This window comes from Gossypium hirsutum, chromosome A04 (genome assembly GCF_007990345.1).
Source record: "Gossypium hirsutum isolate 1008001.06 chromosome A04, Gossypium_hirsutum_v2.1, whole genome shotgun sequence".
In the NCBI taxonomy this organism is placed as follows: Eukaryota; Viridiplantae; Streptophyta; class Magnoliopsida; order Malvales; family Malvaceae; genus Gossypium; species Gossypium hirsutum.
The window spans coordinates 29942896-29963745 of record NC_053427.1 but is presented as its reverse complement, the minus strand read 5'-3'; positions in this window follow the sequence as shown (position 1 = coordinate 29963745).

Sequence of the window (20850 nt, the reverse complement as noted above, 5' to 3'; positions counted from 1 at the left end):
CAGGCTGTGTACTACACACGCCCGAGTCCTTAACCCGTGTAACTCTCTGACTTTAAAGGCATGAAGAAATTGAAGTCACACGACCAAGTCATATGCTCGTGTGCTAGGCCGTGTGGAGAATTTAATTTTCAAAATTTAGGTGTAGTTTCCACACGGCTGAGACACATGCCCATGTCTTTGCCCGTGTGCCCAATTCTGAGCATTTTGTTTCTCAAAATTTAGGTGCAAAGGACACATGGCCTAACCACATGCCCATGTTACCAGGCCATGTATGACACACGGTCTAAACACACACACGTGTGTCTACCCGTGTTGAAAAAATGAAGCCATTGCTAGCTTTATTTCTCACCCAAAATTTCACCCAAGACCTGCACTTGAAGCACACAACAAATACCAGCCATTCCAAGTATTCAAATTAAAGAAACTTCTTCATTCAACAAGGAATATCATTGCATGCATAGGTGGTTATAAACTTACCTTTAATTAACTTAGGCAATAACAAATTTTGATAACATATACTCAACTTAACACATGTGTATATACATATATCAAAATAACCTACTTAATCATACCAAAATAAGCCATTACTAGCCATTCCAATGGCTAGGTTACAAAACATCATTAGCAAGCTACCAATGGTAAAGTTGTCCTATACATGCCATTACACCAAAATGATTTTACTAAGTATACCCAAAATGACTAGCTGCTAGTGTGACGATGCTCTGATTATCTTCCAACCTTCACAAGCTTCCGAGCACTATAAAATAGGGAAAACAAAATGAAGTAAGCATTACATGCATAGTAAGTTCGTATAACACGATTACCTGTCCGTACTAAATCCTTTCTTTAGTAAGGTAAATGGGATTACTCATCCGAGTTAAATCCCTTTCGCAACAAATGCAGGACCTCATTCATTTCAAGAATAATCATCGGAATTCAATATTCAATTGGGACTAAATCCTTTTTCATCATTTCAAGCATGTATTCAATTTTTCTTTATAGTAATCAAATAATTCACATCAAATGATAATAACATTTCATACAATTAGAACATTCAATTAAACATTATTACATGCCCGATTAAGTTACACGAACTTACCTAGACACTTGTTCGCGTTAGAAATTTACTAACCTGAAACCTTTTCTTTTCCTTGATCTAACCTCGAATTAGTGTTGTCTGAATCTATATAAATGAATTTAGCCATCAATTTCACACATTTCATATTTAAATGGACTGAATCTACGTCCTAGATAAAATTACCATTTTGCCCCTAACTTTTCCATAAATTCAGATTTCATCCCTAGGTTCGGAAAATGAAACTTGTGCAATTTACTCCTTATTCCAAGCCTATCCAAAATCCCATTACAAATTTTCCAGCACATGTATTCATAAAATGTCAAATTTTTTCTTCAATTTCACAAGTTTATATTTTAGTCCCTAAATCATGTTTCCATCAAAAATCACTTTGTAAAAGTTGTTTATCTATCAACAACCTTTCATTTTCTACCATAAATTTCTAATTTCGGCATATACATCCTTGACCCATTTTCCAAACTTTGATAACTCTTCAAATTAATCCCTCAAATAGAGAGATTAAGTTAGCCCGGTTTCAAAAATATCAAAATTACTAAAAACGAGACAAGAAAACTTACCCAGTTAAGCCTTGAAAGTTTCCCCTCCCTCTCTTAGGGTTTATATAGAATTTTAGGTTGAAGGTGACAAAAATAAGATGATATTTTCTTTTCATCTTTTAATTAGTTAAATATTTAGCAATTTCCAATTTAGTCCTTACCCTTTTTCTATATAACCATATCAGGACCTCTAGATTTGAATTCCATAGCTACTAGAATTCAACTTTCACATTTTATGTGATTTAGTCCTTCTCGTAATTAAACACTTAATCGATAAAATTTATGTATCAACATTTTCACACGACATGCCTATTATAATATGGACCATATATGAAATAAAAATAAACCTTATTTTCAGATCAGATTTGTGGTCCCGAAACCACCGTTCCGATTTCACTGAAAAATGGGTTGTTACAACTCTCCCCCATTAAGGACTTTCATCCTCAAAAATCTTACCAGTAAAAAGATTCAGGTATTGCTTCCTTATAGTATTCTCTGGCTCCCAGCTAGCTTCTTCATTACCATGTCGTTGCCAAAGAACTTTTACTAAAGTTACCTTCTTATTTCTTAACTCTTTTTTCTCCCGGGCTAAGATTTTGATTGGTTCTTCACCATATGTCATATTAGGCTGAATCTCTACCTCTGTCGAAGCGATAACATGTGAAGGATCACATCGACACCATCGTAGCATAGACACATGAAAAAAATTATGAATCTGATCAAGCTTTGGTGGTAAAGCTAACCGATATGCAACCGGTCTAATTTTTTTATAATCTCATATGGTCCAATGAACCGTGGACTCAGTTTTCCTTTGCGTCCAAACAGGAGAACTTTCTTCCAAGGTGATACTTTCAAGAATATTTTGTCGTCGACTTGAAATTATATTTCTTTTCTTTTCAAATCAGCGTAGGACTTTTGATGATCAGAGGCTGCTTTCAAATTATCTCGGATTACTTTCACTTTTTCTTCGGTCTTTTGGCCCAAGTCAATTCCATATAACTTTTTCTCACTGAGTTCTGTCCAATACAATAGAGTTCTACATTTGCGACCGTACAAGGCTTCATATGGTGCCATTTTGATACTAGATTGATAACTGTTATTATAAGCAAATTCAACCAAAGGCAAATACTTTTCCCAGTTACCTTCAAATTCAAGTATACAACATCGAAGCATATCTTCCAAGATCTGTATTACCCGCTCAAATTGACCATCTGTCTAGGGATGGAATGCAATGCTAAAGTGTAACTGAGTACCCAAAGCTTTTGGCAATTTGCTTCAGAAGCGAGATGTAAACCGAGGATCTCCATCTGAAATAATGGAGACGGGCACTCCATGCAATCTGACAATCTCAGAAACATATAATTCAGCCAATCTATCCAAGGAATAATCCATATGTATAGGAATAAAGTGTGAAGACTTTGTCAATCGATCAACAATTACCCAAATGGCATCTTTCTTCCTTGGAGACAGGGGTAATCCCGTTCCAAAGTTTATAATAATTCTTTCCTATTTCCATTCTGGTATCATAACTGGCTGTAATAGTCCAGAAAGCAACTGATGTTCAGCTTTTACTTACTAACATATCAAACACTTAGATACGAACTCAGAAATATCTCGTTTCATTCCTGGCCACCAGTATATTTTTTTCAGATCGTTATACATATTATTACTACCAAGATGATTAGACATGTTACCATTGTGAGCTTCATTCAAAATCTTCTGTATTAGTTCTTAACTTTTCAGTACACATACTCTGCTTCTGAATAACAAACAACCATCAGTCCCGATCTGAAATTCTGAGTCAGAAGTTGATTCACTTTGTACCTATTTTGCTTGCAACTTACTATCATTTTACTGAGCTTCAGAGATCTGTTGTAAAAATATTGGTCTAGCTTTTAACTCAGTTATGATTGAACCATCATTAGACAATCACAATCAAGTGTTCATTGCTTGCAAAGTATATAGAGATTTTTAGCTCAAAGCATCTGCCACTACATTGGGTTTTCTCAGGTGGTAGTCAATAACAAGATCATAATCTTTCAATACCTCAAGCCCCCTGCACTGTCCCAAATTCAAATCTTTCTATGACATCATATATTTCAAAATTTTATGATCGGTGAATATGTGACATTTTTCACCAATTAAGTAATGCCGCCAGATTTTCAATGTAAACACAATGGCTGCCAACTCAAGGTCATGTGTCAGGTAGTTCATTTCATGTGACTTTAGCTATCATGAAGCATAGGCTACTACTTTACCATATTCAATCAAAACACAGCCTAAACCATTCAATGACACATCACTATAAACTATGAATTCCTTACCCGATTCTGGCTAAACTAACATTGGTGCTTCTGTCAATAAAGCTTTTAATCTGTTAAAACTCTGCTGGCATTTATCAGTCCACTCAAACTTTACATATTTTTGTAGAAAACGAGTCATCAGAGAAGCTATCATTGAAATTTTTTTTACAAATCTCTGATGATAACCTGCTGGTCCTAGAAAGCTTTGAACTTCAGACTCATTCTTTGGTGACTTCCAATTAAAAATGGCTAAAATTTTATTCAGGTCTACTCTGACACCTTTAGCAGATACTATATGCCCAAGAAAACTAACTTCCCGTAGCCAAAATTAACATTTACTGAACTTGACGTACAGTTGTTTCTCTCGTAGAGTTTGCAACACTCTTTTCAAATGCTCAGCATGTTCATTTTCATCTTGAGAATAAACCAAAATATCATCTATAAATACCACCACAAACCTATCCAAATACGGGCTGAAAATTCTATTCATCAAATCCATAAACACTGCAAGTGCATTTGTCAAGTCGAATGGCATCACAAGAAACTCATAGTGTCCATACCTAGTTCTAAAAGCTGTCTTAGGTACATCCAATTCTTTTACCCGTAGTTGATAGTGACCAGAACAGAGATCAATCTTTGAAAATATAGTGGAACATTTTAACTGGTCAAACAAGTCATTGATTTGAGGCAATGGATACTTGTTCTTTATTGTAACTTTGTTGAGCTATTTATAATCAATACACAACATCAACAATCCATCCTTCTTTTTTACAAAAGCACCGACGCACCCCAATGTGAGAAACTAGGTCAACCAAAACCTCTGTCAATCAATCCTTGCAACTGTAATTTCAACTCTTTCAATTCAATAGGAGCTATCCTGAAAGGTGCTATAGATATATGTGTCGTACTCGAGATAAGATCTATAGAGAATTCCACTTCTCTATTCGGTAGTAAACCATGTAATTCTTCTGGGATTACATTAGAAATTTACATACAATCGACATTAATAGAATATTTTACTTAGATACTTTAGTATCCAGCACATATGCATGGTAAGCATCATAACCCTTTCGGACATATTTCTGTGCTGATATTGCTGAAATCACAATAGGTAATCCATCCAGTTTATTAAATTTAACATGAAGAAATTCACTACTCTTACAATTCAATACAATATATTTCTGTTTACAATTCACCACTGCATCATCTTGGGTTAACCAATCCATTCTCAAGATCACATCAAATTCATCAAATGACAATAACATCAAGTTAGCCGGAAAGCAATAACCTTTTACCATTAACAGACAGTTCGTACAAACTTTATCCACCATAACACACTAGCCTAGGGGATTTGAAACTTTAACCACAAATTCAATGAATTCAACAGGTAATTTTTTAACAGACACTAGGTTCGTGCATATATATGAATGTATGGAACCAGGATCAATCAATGCAGCAATATCAGTATTAAGTAGAGAAAAAGTACCAGTAATGACGTCTGACGCAGAGGCATCTTCTATAGCACGAATAACATATGTCCTTGCATGTGTTCGTGCCTCTGATCTAACTGTTGTATCCTTGGTAATACCTCGACTACCACTAACATTGCCAGGATGGCAGGGTGGTCTGCCCCTCGAAATAGGATTACTCAACTTTGGAGCTGGTTCTATCTTCTTTTCAACTCTTTCTTGACAATATCTGAGAAAATGCTCAACTGAACCACATCCAAAACAAGCTCCACTTCTAGACCGACATTCCCCATGATGAAATTTGTTACAATGTTTACATTTCGGTGTTGGGTTACCATCACTACCCACACTGGTCATAGAGGGAGATGAAGACCTCGGGTTAGAACGTTGAGAGCCCCACTCTCTTCCAGAATATCCCGTAGAGGTGGTAACATGATCATAATACTTTTTTAATTTCTTAGAAGCAAATGATTGTAACTTACTTAGTTTTTTTCCAAAAACCCGAGCCTCTCTTTTGTCTTGTTTCTTTTCTTTACTCAGTTCCTCAGCTTTGTGTTCTTGATCAGCTAATGCTGCAAATTCGTTTATTTCAAGAATTCCAATCAATAATTTGATATCCTAATTTAAACCCTCTTCAAAGCGTTTACACATCTCAGCCTCGGTTAGAACCTATTCTCTAGCATACTTACTGAGTCCAACAAATTTTTGTTCATATTTAGACAGAGTCATATTTCCTTGTTTGAGCTCTAGAAATTCTTTCTTTTTCTGATTCATAAATCTCTGACTCACATACTTCTTCCCGAATTCATCTTGGAAGAATTCCCATGTAACGTTCTCTCTCGGTACCATTAAAGTTATGGTATTCCACCAATGATAAGCTGTATCTTTTAGTGAGATACTGTACATTTTAAACATTCAGCAGGTGTACAAGATAATTCATCAAAAATTGGGATAGTATTCTCTAGCCAAAACTCAGCCCTTTCCGGATCATCATCTGCGGTAGCTCTAAATTCTTCTGCCCCATGTTTGCGGATTTTATCTATCGGGGGCTTACCAATTCTAGCAGGTTCGGCACCCTGTGGTACCTCAGGAATCAGTTGGGGAGCAAGTGGGGGAGGTCGTTGTAGAGCAGGGTTTGTTCTCAAGTACTGTGTAAACCACTCATTCATCATTTGAAAGAAGGCTTGTTTCACCTCTCACTTCGGCCCTTAGACATGAGCCTTTCACTACCAGACGCAGACACAACTCTTTGAACTAAAACTGAAGCATTGCTCTCAGCTTCCTCAGATTTAGCTCTAGCACGGTTGGTTGACATTGCTATATCAAAAACACATTTAAAATGATCAGGAGTCATCACAATATCACAATTTATATAATGGCATGTATAGCTAAACTCGTGTTTGCTACATCAAATCTAAGAATCACTGTAGCTTTGATACCACTAAATGTAACACCCCTAACTCGTATTCATCGACGAAACAGGGTTCAGAGCATTACCAAAACTTTCAGAAACATTTTTCAAACAATACGTGCAAGTTACTATTTATTTACCAAGATCAATCGAAACGTCCTTTAATTGAACCCTCGAGGCCCATTACGAGAATTAGAGTCGAGTCGGGACTTAATCGGGAACTCTAAGAATTTTTTGCAAAATTACAAATTCTTTTTTCAAGTTGCAAGGTTCACATGTTCGTGTGGTCTAGGGACACGCCCGTGTGGTCAGGTCGTGTACTATACATGCCCGTGTCCTTAACCCGTGTAACTCTCTCACTTTTACAGCATGAAGAAATTGAAGTCACATGGCCAGGTCACACGCTCGTGTGCTAGGCCATGTAGCAAATTTAATTTTTGAAATTTAGGTCCAGTTTCCATACAGCCGTGTAACACGTCTGTGTCCAAGGTCATCTCAACCACACGGCTAAGACACACACTCATATCTCTGCCCATGTGCTTAATTCTGAGCATTCTATTTCTCAAAATTAAGGTGCAGGGGACACGACCTAACCACATGCCCATGTTACCAGGCCGTGTGTCACACACGGTCTAGACACACGCCCGTGTGTCTGTCTATGTGGACAAAATAAAACCATTCCTAGCTTCATTTCTCACCCAAAATTTCACCCAAGACTTGCACCATGTATGAAATTTGACCCATGTGTTACATGTATGTATTTTGATGATTAATGGAGGAATATGAATGTTTGGTGTGTGATAAACATCTTTCACAAGATGATTTTTCATGAAAACAACTAAAAAGGACTATTTTGTAAAAGCTGTAAAATAAGTAGTAAAAATCTGATTTTGATGAAAAGTATGGGTTGTTATGAGTACAAGGGAATTTTGACTAGGCTTGGGTAACAAAGAAAAAGTATGCATTTCATTTTACGAGCCGAGGGACTAAATTGTAAATAAGCAAAAAGTTAGGGGTAAAAAGTTAATTTTACCAAAGCATGAATTATGGATTGATTTGAATAATGTGATTAATAAACAAGTTAAATTTGGAATTATAAATCAAGAAAAATATGAACAGAGTCTTGATCGAGGAAAGAATAAAGTATATGACGATTATGCTCGATTATCATCATTTTGTACTGAGGTAAGTACATGTGTAAATAATGTGACAATGAAGTATGTTTTGATGTGTTAATATTATGTGATAATTATTTTATCTTTATTATGTATGCTATGCCTAATGGAAATTTTTTAAGTACAAATGATATCATGGTCGTTATCCACGACATTACGAGCAAGTGTGATGGAGATGTTATGAGCATATGAGAAAGAATCCCGTTTGAACCTTAGGAATAGATTAGGATACAAGTGACATGTCACTAGGAATTACAAAATCCGAACTCATTGAGTTGGTCTGTGTTTGTGATATATATGAGGCATTCGAACTCATTGAGTTGGTCTGGGTTCATTATGGATGCGATACAAGTAATTGGGTTTCAGGTAATGGTCTTGTGTGTCCTACCAGTGGCTAGGTAATCTTTGAGTGGGTCGAATACCTGACAGCTTATGAGAGCAACCCTTGTAGTTACACCTTGATCAATAGCTTATATGAGCAAGCCCATGAGTAGCCTCATTACGAGGGTTACATGTTATGAGGTAGCTTTGGCTACGTATGTATATATGGCACTTATGTGCATGTTTTTCATGTATCCAATAGTATTCTGAGTGTTTAATGGGTAATGCAATGGATGTGATGAAAGTGTCGAGGAGGGCATGTTAAAAAGGTATAGTTATATGATATCCTACGATGAGTACAGGTATGTATGTTAAACCCATGAATAGTGCCTTGATAAAGAATGATTTGTGATGAGAAAGTATATATGTACATATGATAAGTAAGTCAAAAGGTTTAAATGATGAATAATCCTTATGTATATGTTACTATGTCTTTGCATGTTAATTGCTTACTATAATTGCATATTATTTGCATGTAGACTTACTAAGCTTTAATGCTTATCCCCCTCTCTTTCCATCCTTTGTAGTTTTTCCAAGCTAGCTCGGGGATCGAAAGTTGTTGGAGCATTCGATCACACTATCAAAAGATTATTGGGTATAGTGAATTTGCTATTTTGAGTATGGCATGTATAGGGGACTTGGTCATTTTGTGATATGTGTCATGCTATTTGGCCAAATTGTGAAGGCCTATGATGTTGATGATTTGTTTTGTAATAGCCATGTGATATGGCTTATAATTGATTTTTGGGTTGTAATATCTAATTGTTCATGCATGCATGTGTTAATGCCTTGATGATGTGCTATGTGGTTTGGTTGATGGATACATGATGAGGAGTGAATTAACTACTTGAAATAAGGAATGACTTAATGGCTTAAGATGACTATAGTCACAAATGTATAATTTGAAGTTATGTTAACAAATTTGGCTGTGCAAAAAGTTGGTGTTGAATGCTTCCAAATGGTGTGACTAATTGAATGTGCAATAAGATGACTTTATGAGGATGTGAAAGTGCCATGGTGTTGAATAATTCAGTTTCTAAATATGTCATGTTGCATGCTATGAAAAATGTTCAGTGTATGAATGATAAAGGGTGACAATTGGCTTGGAAAACAGCCTTCAAATGGTTCACACGGCCAGACACATGAGTATGTGTATAGACCGTGTATAACACCCGGTCTGCCCTACGGGTGTGTTGAATTGCCGTGTGTCCCCTGCACCTAAATTTTGCAAATCAGTATGCCCATAGTGACCACACGGGCTAAGACACGGGCGTGTGTCTTGGCCGTGTGGGAGGCACGGCCTACCCATACGGGCTTGTACTCTGGCCATGTGAAGTTTGCACCATTTTATGAAAAATTTCATTTATTTTTAATTGACCAGAATATCTGGCCACACAGGCGTGTGATAAGGCTGTGTGACTCTAAATCGGTGCTGACATCATAGTCAGAGAGTTACATGGCCAGAAGACACGGGCGTGTCGAGAGCACAAGGGCGCGTCCCTTGTTCACACAGGCATGTGGCTTTGTATTAGGGAAAAGTTCTGAAACTTTTCTAAAGTTCTCGATTTAGTCTTTTTCAATGGCTGTTTTGGGCCTTGTAGGCCCGTATTAAGGACAAATTGTGTATCTGCGAATGAAGTTGTTTAGAAGAAAATTTTTAGAGCCTAGTTTTTGCATGAATGTATGAGTACAAGTTTGGTAATGCCTCGTACCTTGTCCCGACGTCGGTGTAACACCCCCAAACCCGGCCCGGACGTTGCGGCCAAATCTGTCGATGTCATATTGAAGTGTCTTTCGCAAGGTATAATATCATTGAAACCCGTTCTATATTTAACCTCTTTGTGATCTTAACGAAGATTTTAGGATTTCTCGATCATTTTCAAAATTAAAATCATTTGGAAAAAAAGTTAATCATATTTAATTGTTATTAACATTAAAAAAAATTTAATCATATTTAATTGTTATTAACATTAAAACATTATTTCTTGTGGAAGCTTTTAAAACATGTTGCGTAAATGTGGTGTTTTGAAAAACATTTTTTTTTGAAAACCCGCGTCCTACAACTAGCAGATATAAATCAAAATAAATAAAACACCAAATTAAAGATAAAAAATTTAAACTGGCCTTATTACATTAAAAATACCCAAAATAAAACTACTTATAATTTAAAAACCTAATGAGAAAGTCCGTGCGGTTGTGTGGCCACCTTTGAGTCCCTCGCAGCTCTGACCCGCCTAAGGCTGGGGATTACCTGTATAGATAAATAGATGGGCGAGTTATGAAAAATCAATGTGTAATCCCATATCAAATAATCAATCAATGAGCAAATACAGTCTGGGCCTAAACCCAATTCGAGAACGGTTCTGTTTTAGTTAGGGCCTTAGCCTATTACAGTATGAGTATTAGTGTGGACTTGAGCCCATTTCAGTGACAGTACAGTATAGATATGCAATCAATAGGTCCTACCCAACCAACCTTTACACTCCATCTATGTCCAACCTTACACTCCATGTGTAGATAAAATCAACCCACCCATCCCTGCACTCCAAGTAGTACCAGTTGCGGCACTAAAAGTATTTGCAGCAGAGCTACCAGTACAGTACACTTCCTCCAATCATAATAAAACCCATCCTCATGCAACATATCATGTCGTGTCATAATATCATACGTGTATTTAATATATGTAAGGTGGCATGCTCAAATATAATTATACATCTCATAAGGGCATAATAGTCATTTTATCACATAGGGACAATACAGTTATTTTACCATAAAGGGGGTCTAGGTACACTTATCGATCCAACAGTAGGTCCACAGTCGTCTCGGGTGACTCGTGCAACTTTAATAGACATCCAGTGAAAATGGGCCCATGGCCCTATTACATAGCCCAGAAATGGCTTTGGCCGTGTGGATTACACAGCCTGGCCCAATATTCTCCACACTTTCATGTGGTTTACTCGTGTGGGGCCCACATGACCCAATTCTACCTGGAATGGCCCAAAACAGCCTCGGCCCATGAAATCGCTCATGGCTGACCTCGACGATCATACACCCATGTTTAGTCACATGGACTACCACACGAGCGAGCGCACACCCGTGTAGCATCGTCGTTCACTTATTCCTACTTTTACCGATTCTCAAAGTTAGGATTGCGATTACACACCTTGTTGTAAAAGTGTGCAAAAACCCACGAGCACCAAACCCACATTCAATGAAGACACTCCATCAGTCCTTTAATCAATAGGGTTAAACACCCTGTTATTAACACTTAACCTAAAATAATAATTGTTACTTGCCTTGACTAAACGAATGTGGCTTAGCCCACTTATCCCATTGAAAAAAATTGATTTCAAGCACCTTGACAAATATCTACATTACAAGCAGATTCTATTAATCATGATTGCTCATATCCATGACTTAAATCAACGTATGCTAACTTATAGAAACACAGAACCCAAAAATAGAGGAATGAAGCATTCAGTGTACACTCTAGAATGCAAGCCAAAATACCCCAATTGAACACGATGACTAAAAATAGAGTACCTTCGATCGAGTGATGAGAGAAATATTTTTGTCACTCCAATATCAATGTAAAATCCCCCACTCCTTAAGAAGTTCCAGAAACCGAAAGGAGCACAACAAGAAAGAAAGAGGAGATGAGAGCTGAGAATGAAGAAAAAGGAGAGATTGATAGAATAAAGGTAATAATCGGCTAAAAGGGGAGGAGGTATTTGGCTACAAAAAACTGAGTGAGAGGGAGGGAAAAGCAAGGAGAATCAGCTAAAGCAACAGTATGCAAAAGAGGGGGATTGATAGACTCAAACGAAAAGAGAGAGGAGTAGAGAGAGGAGAAGAATCAAACGCAATTGATCAAAGGGAAACCAATTGAGAAAGAGGGAAACTAGTCAAAGCAAAGTGAACCGAGAAAAAAACTGAGAGAGGGGAGCCAGAGAAGTGAAAATTTAAGACAACAACAAAAATGAGAAGGTTCCAAAATGCAATATTCGGCCTTAGAGAGAGAAATGAACCGAAAAGAATGACAAAAACCCAGAGTGATTTTGTACAAAGTCGAAATCTTCCCTAAAGTCAGATTCTTTGAGTGCCTAAAGTTCAAATTCGGTACAACACTTTCTCTCACCTCAACTCCCCATGATTTTCTCCTCAAATTTGGCTACACAATCCCCACACCCCACAAACACTCCAACCGCCCACTAGCATCAGAATCCCACTGACACATAAACACTCGCACCGCATCTAATAAAATAAAATCCACCTTTGTGCATAGCGGGACTCAAACTCCAAACCCTTTGTAACAGTAACACACCACCTATCCCTCAGACCAGTAGACCCATTCTGTCAAGGAAATCTCACATTTATTTAAAAGGCCTACTGACTAGAGATAGGGTTTATTAAACAAAACTTTTGCACAAGCCAAGGCTTGAACCCAAGACTTCTCAGACACTCCCAGAACACTTAACCACTGAAGCAGGTACTCAGTTGTGTGTCACAAACATACAAAAATAAATACTTTAATATTTTGGGCGTTACAACTCTACCCCTTAAAAGAAATTTCAGCCTCAAAATTTTACCTAATCAGAACGAATAAGGGTATTGTTGTTGCATTGCCTCCTCAGGTTCATACATGGCCTCCTCAGAGCTGTGATTACGCCAAAGAACCTTCACTAGTGGAATAGACTTCTTTCCTAAAACCTTTACGTCATGATCTAAAATTTGAACTAGCTTCTCCTCAAGAGTCAAATCTGGTCTAACCTCAACCGAGATAACATGAGTAGGATCAGAGTGGTAGCGCCTCAGCATAGAGATATGAAATACATCGTGAATCCGGTTTAGCTTTAGAGGTAACTCCAAGTGATATGCAACTGGCCCCACACGTTTCAGTATGCAGTAAGGCCCAATAAACCTAGAGCTCAACTTGCCCTTCTGATCAAACCTCAGTACCTTCTTTCATGTCGAGACCTTTAGAAACACAAAGCCCCTCACAGAATACTCAATCTCCTTACGCTTCAGATCCGCATATGACTTCTGTTTGTCTGATGCCGCCTTCAGTCGATCTCAAATTATTCTAACTTTATCCTCGGTATCAGAAACTAACTCACGTCCAGAACATGCCGCTTGCCCAACTCAGTCCAACACGAAGGAGTACAACACCTACGACCATATAATACCTCGTAAGGTGCCATCTGTATGCTAATATATGCAAACTCTTCTAACAACAAGTAGTCCTCCCAACTGCCTTGGAAATCTATCACACAACTCCTTAACATGTCCTCCAGTATCTGAAACACCCTCTCTGATTGACCATTTGTTTGAGTATGAAACGCAGTACTGAAGTCCAGCCTTGTACCCAAAGGCTCGTGTAACTTCTTCTAGAACTGAGACGTGAAGCGAGGATATTTATCAGATATTATGGAAACTGGTACCCCATGCAGTCTTACAATCTCAGACATATACAATTTAGCTAGCTTCTGCAAAGAGTAATCTATACGAACTGGTAGGAAATATGCAGACTTGGTCAATCGATCCATGATGACCCATACTGAATCCTTCTTAGTAGGCGTTAGGGGAAGCCTACTAAGGAAGTCCATAGTCACTCTCTCCTACTTCCAAAGTGGAATTTTAACCGGCTGGAGCAACCTTGAAGGCAACTGATGTTCAGTCTGAACCTGCTGGCAAGTCAGACATTTACTCATGAATTTAGTAACTTCACGCTTAAGACCTAACCACCAATATATCTCTCGAAGGTCTTGGTACATATTATTTCCACTAGGATGCATAGCATAAGGACTACTATGTGCCTCTCATAGTATAGACTGCCTCAAATCACTATTCTTCCGTCCACAGACTCTACCACAGAAACAGAGCACCTCTTCACCATTCAATCCAAAATCTGATGTGTTACCACTCTCAATCTGTCGAAATCGAGGACCCAGTGACTCATCCTTCAACTGTTTACCCTTAATTTGCTGAATCCATGACGGTTTTACTTGAAGCTCGGCCAACAAGCTATCATCCTCAAATAAACTAAGGCGAGTAAACATCGCCCTCAGATCAGTTATAGCCCTGCGGCTCAGTGTGTCAGCCACTACATTTTCCTTTCCAAGATGGTATTCAATCGTACAGTCATAGTCTTTAAGCAGCTCAATCCATCTACACTGCCTAAGATTTAGCTCCTTCTAAGTAAGGAGATACTTGAGGCTTTTGTGATCAGTGTAAATAATACACTTCTCACCGTACAGGTAATGCCTCTCAATCTTTAGTGCGAATACCACCATGCGTTGGATAATTCTCCTCATGAGTCTTAAGCTGACGAGACGCATAAGCAACCACCTTACCCTCTTGCATCAATGCACATCCCAAACCAATATGCGATACATCGCTGTAGACAGTGAACTCTTTCCCAGACTCTAGTTGTATCAAGACAGGAGCCTCAGTCAGAAATTTTTTAAGCTTTTCAAAATTCTCTTGTTGTGCATCAGTCCAATTAAATAGCACACCCTTACGCAACAACTTAGTTAGCGGAACTGCAATCAATGAAAACCCTTCAATAAAACATCGATATTACCCCACAAGTTCACTATTAGTGCAATATAAGATACATTATAAATGAAGAATGTACCCGTGATAACATCTGGAGCATCTCCATCCTGTCGGCAATGTGCAGTATAAACCAGAGTTGGCTGTCTCGCCTCAGTGCGACCAGCACCTCTACTCGGTGCCCTCTGACCACGGCCCATACCATTACCACCTCTGGCCTGACCACGACCTCCGGTGGCTATTGAACACCTCTCAGCAGTTGTACAGTACCCAAACCTATAACTTGCATCTGTTTGGTCCTTTATGGACAATCTCTGATACGGTGCTCCAATGATCTGCACCTCAAACATACCCCAATCCTTTTCTAGCACACACCCTGATGGTGTCTCCATAATATGCACAGGGTTGTGGTCCAGTAGCAGTAACAGGGGGCCCAACTCTGACCGGCCCATCAATTTTGGCTTATTTTTTATGCCTTAGAAATGAACTTGAGGGCTCTGAATCTTTCTTGTTCCTACCCCTCTCCTTCTCATGGTTCCGGTGCTCAGCACGTTTCACATCTGCAGCGATATTCGCATTATCCACTAAAGCAGCAAAATATCACTCCCTCTATGGAGCTATCAGAACCCTTAGGCTATCCCTGAGGCTGTCCTCGAAATGAACACACCGCTCGTACTCAGTAGGCACCATGCCTCACGCATAACGGTTTTATAGTAAAAATTTAGTATCATATTCAGCCACTGATTTATCCCCCTGTGTCAAATTTAGAAACTCCCTCCTCAGGGCATCTACATAACTAGCGCCCACATACTTTCCTTGAAAAGCAGTCTTGAAAAATTCCCAGGTCAGTCGATCCGGCTGAGTACCCTCTTTAACCGTAAGCCACCACTAGTAGGCCTCATCTCGCAATAGTGACACTGCACCCTTTAGTTTTTACTCAGAGGTACAATCGAGATCATCCATGATCCTTTCTATGGCCTTAATCTAATAGTCAGCCACATTAGGGGCAACTCTAGCAATTCCCCTAAAAATCTCAACTCCATTAGACCAGAGTCGTTCTGTAACCGACCCATGGCCTACAACACCAGTATTGGGCCCAGTGACCCTCTCTAAAATCTGCAACATGGCCTGGGACAATGCATCATCCCTAACCGCACGATCATGAGACCCAGTCTCAGTCATAGGTGAAGTCGGTGCCTCCCTAGCCTCAACATTAGGCATGTAGCCAAATGACGAAGACCCAGCTCAAGCACCTTTACAGCCTCCGCTACGGCCTCTTGTACCCCTTCCATGAGTACCTCTGATGCTCATTATCGAATTATACTTTATCTGTATTAACAATTTTATGCATTAGTTTACAATTCCAATATTTATTAATGGATATTTTTATGAAAAATAGTATCAATAATTCATAGTTCGTTTTCGCGGATTGCAGTCTTACTACAGTTTTAGTTTACCCTAATTAGAGTATTTCAGTACAATCTACTACCTATGGTAGTCTTAGTATTTTAATTAATCAAACAACAGTTTCAGAAGACTTACAGAATTGGCGTCGGAGACTCAGTGTACCACACATTTAATAAAACTATTCAAAATACTTCAAATCATTTTGAAATAATTCTTTTAGAAATTCAAGTTTTATAAGAAATCCAAATCCACAGTCGAGTTTTGAACCCCGCTCTGATACCACTAAATGTAACACCTCCAAACCCAGCCCGAATGTTATAGCCGAATCTGGCGATGTCACATTGAACTGTCTTTCGCAAGGTATAATATCATTGAAACCCGTTCGATATTTAACCTCTTTGTGATATTAACGAAGATTTTAGGATGTCTTGATCATTTTCAAAATTAAAGTCATTTGGTAAAAAGTTAATCATATTAAATTGTTATTAACTTTAAAACATTATTTCTTGCGGAAGCTTTCAAAACATGTTGCGTAAACGTGGTGTTTTAAAAAATATTTTTTTTTGAAAACCCGTATCCTACTACTAGCAGATATAAATCAAAATAAATAAAACCCCAAATTAAAGATTAAAAATTTAAAGAGGCCTTATTACATTAAAAATACCCAAAATAAAACTACTTTTAATTTAAAAACCGAATGAGAAAGTCCGTGCGGTTGTGTGGCCACCTTTGAGTAACTCGCAACTCCGACCCACCTAAGTCTGGGGATTACCTATATATATAAACAGATGGATGAGTTATGAAAACTCAGTGTGTAATCCTATATCAAATAATCAATCAGTGAGCAAATACAGTTTGGGCCTAAGCTCAATTCGAGAACGATTTAGTTTCAGTTAGGGCCTTAGCCCATTACAGTATCTGTATTAGTGTGGACCTCAGCCCATCTCAGGGACAATATAGTATAGATATGCAATCAATAGGTCCTACCCAACAGCCTCTACAGTCCATCTCTGTCCAACCCTACACTCCATGTGGGGATAAAATCAATCCACCCATCTCTATACTCCAAGTAGTACCGGTTGTGGCACTAAACAATATTTGCAGCAGAGCTACCAGTACAGTACACTTCCTCCAATCATAATAAAACCCATCACCATGCAACATATCATGTCATGTCATAATATCATACGTGTATTCAATATATGTAAAGTGGCATCCTCAAATATAATCATACATCTCATAAGGGCATAATAGTCATTTTACCATATAAGGGCAATACAGTCATTTTACCACAAAGGGGGTCTAGGTACACTTACCGACCCAACAGTAGGTCCACAGTCATCTTGGGCGACCAGTGCAACCTTAACAGACATCCAATAAAAATGGGCCCACGGCCTTATTGCATAGCCCAGAAATGGCTTTCGCCATGAGGATTACACAGCCTGGCCCAATATTCTCCACACTTTCGTGTGGTTTACCCATGTAGGGCCCACACGGCCTAGTTCGGCCAGAAATGGCCCAAAACAGCCTCGACCATCCATCATGGATGGCCTCGACGATCATAATCCCATGTTTAGTCATATGGACTTCCACACGAGAGACCGCATGCTCGTGTAGCGTCGTCGTTCACTTATTCCGGCTTTTTCCAATTCCCGAATTTGGGATTGCGATTACACACCTTGTTGCGAAAGTGTGCAAAAACCCATGAGCACAAAACCTACATTCAATCATGACACTCCTTCAGTCCTTTAATCAATAGGGTTTGTAACACTCCTAACCTGTAACATCCCGAATTAAGGCCTAATCAGAACAGTGGTTTCGAGACCACAAATTTGACACAATAAAATTTGTTTTTATTATGTTTCTATGGTCTATAATTTCATGGGATGATTTCGTGAAAATTTTGTTCAAAAATTTTGACGTTTGGGCACTCAATTTGGTCAAAAGGACTAAATTGTAAAAAGTACAAAAGTTGAGTTCTACACGTTAGAGGTGTCTAATTTTTATGATATTTTAAATTGGAGGCCCTTAAATTGTAATTAGACCATTGGATAATTTTTTGGACAAAAATGGACATGAAATGGGTGAAATAGAATATTTTCAAGTTAGTAGCATTTTGGTAGTCTAGTAATTAAAATGAATTAAAAACAAAATTAAAATCTAGTTTTTGTCCATCTTCTACCCCATGGCCGAAGCTTTCATGGAGAAGACATAGCTAGGGTTTTTCAAGCTTCCAAGCTCAATTGTAAATCCGTTCTAGCCCCATTTTTAATGATTTTTACGTTTTTAAAATCCTCGTAACAAGATCTACTCATTTCTACGCATATTTTGAGCTAGGGTTTGTGTTTAAAAATTTACCCATGGATGACATGCATGTGCTTTTATGTCTAATGGTGGAATATGAATGCTCGGTGTGTAATAAATGACTTTTACTAAGTTATTTTCGATGAAATTGTCAAAAAGGACTGTTTTGTAAAAGTTACAAAATTTATCATAAAAGTGTGATTTAGTGGAAATTAGGGGCTGCTACAGTTATGAAAATGATTCGGCTAGGCTTAAAATGAAAGGAAATTGAATAAAAATCATTTTACGAGCCTAGGGGCCAAAGTCCAAATGGTAAAAGTTTAGGGGTCAAAATAAAAATTTGTAAAAGTATGATTTTTGGACCCATATGAATAATGTGACTAATTAGTAAGCTAAATGTGGTATTATAGATCAAGGAAAATGAGATTCGGGCATAGATTGGAAATGAATGAGATGGACTAAATCAGAATATATAGTCGTACTCGAACCCGAGGTAAGTTCATGTGATTTTAATAATTTAATATTGTATTTTAATGCTAATGCTTCGATATTACACGATTTATAAGTATATGTGTGAATAATTTGATATTATGTGATTATTTTGATGATATAACATGTTCTTTATGTTTTTCTACTATGATGAAAATGTTGCAATGCCATCTGATTATGAGATATTACTATGTGAATGAAGCCACAATTTGAGTACGTTCGGTAAAGGTTTGGAAGTTTGATGGAATATGATGTTTCTTTGAAATGAGTAAGTTTGTATGTAAATAATATTTCAATTCTTTTTATATCATTATCGTTTGTTACTATATGAGATGTGGCTGCCTGTAGAATGATCAATTGATGTAAACTACGAATTGGGATTAACTAAGAACAAGTTAGTAAAATGTTGAAAAGTGAATAATTTTCCTATTGAACCTTCGAAATAGAAGAGATACGAATGATCCGTTGTGAGAACACATGTGTAGTACTATGTGTAGGCTACTATATGTTTAAGAGAGTTTTAAGTCACATGTGTAGTACTAAGTGCAAGCTACTACGTGTACTAGATTGTTAGGTCGCATGTGTAGCACTAAGTGTAGGCTACTATGCGCACCCGATAGTTTTGATCAAGTGTGTAGTACTAAGTGTAGGCTACTACGTGTAACAACCCGATTTAGACCCTAATCAAAACGGTGGTTTCGGGACCACGAATTCAAGTCAGAAAATTATTTAAAAATTATTTTTTGTGTTTATTTTGTGTGAATTTATATTTGTTAAATTTTCGTGATTTAATTTTGTCATTTAGGCGTCCGATTAAACAAAAGGGCTTAATTGCATAAATTTAAAAATTGATAGTTTTAATTGTAAGGACTGAATTAGTAATGGCTTTTTAAATGGAAGCCCTTAAGTTGTAAATAGCCCATGTCTTTATAAGTGGTACGGTGGTTGGTAAAAATTTAATAGTTTTTATATTATTTTATTTAAGTTATACATATATGTAAAATTAAGCTTTATTTTATAATAAGATATTTTGTGTATATATATATTTATATTATAATGAATGAAATTGAAAGCCAACTCATGTCCATTAATTTATTTAAGAGACGAAAAAGGGTTTATCACATAAAGCTTGGTTATAATTTTAAAAGGGGTAATTTAGGAAACCAAGTTATAAATTATATAATTTATGTTATATGTTATATCATAAAATTATCCTAAGTGCTCATATACTTCCATTACCGAAACTTAAGCAAGAAAGAAAACAAAACAAAAAGCTAGGGTTCGGTTATATTCAGGCTTGATTAAGGTATGTGTTTAGCTCGGGTTTTGATAATTTTTATGTTTTTGAGAACGTTGCTTCAAGTACTACAAAACCCATGCTTAAATTTCGAATTTTGATGAATATTTTAAGTTATGCCATTGATTAGAGCTTGTGATTTTTATTGTTTGATGATGAAATATGAAAGATAGGTTTTGGGTTAACATATTTTGTATTGGAATTTTTGATGATTTTGAGTAATTAGGACTTAATTGCAAAAATAAAAATTTGAGGGACTAAATTGTGAAATTGATGGAAAATATGGACTTGTATGTATATAAGGAGCATTCGACCTAATAGAGTGTAGCCAAGTTTTGTGTATTTTGTGTTTTATGCAATAGGGACTAAATTGAAAAAAATTACAAATGTTAGGGGAAAAGTGGTAATTTGTCCATTTGTGTGTTTT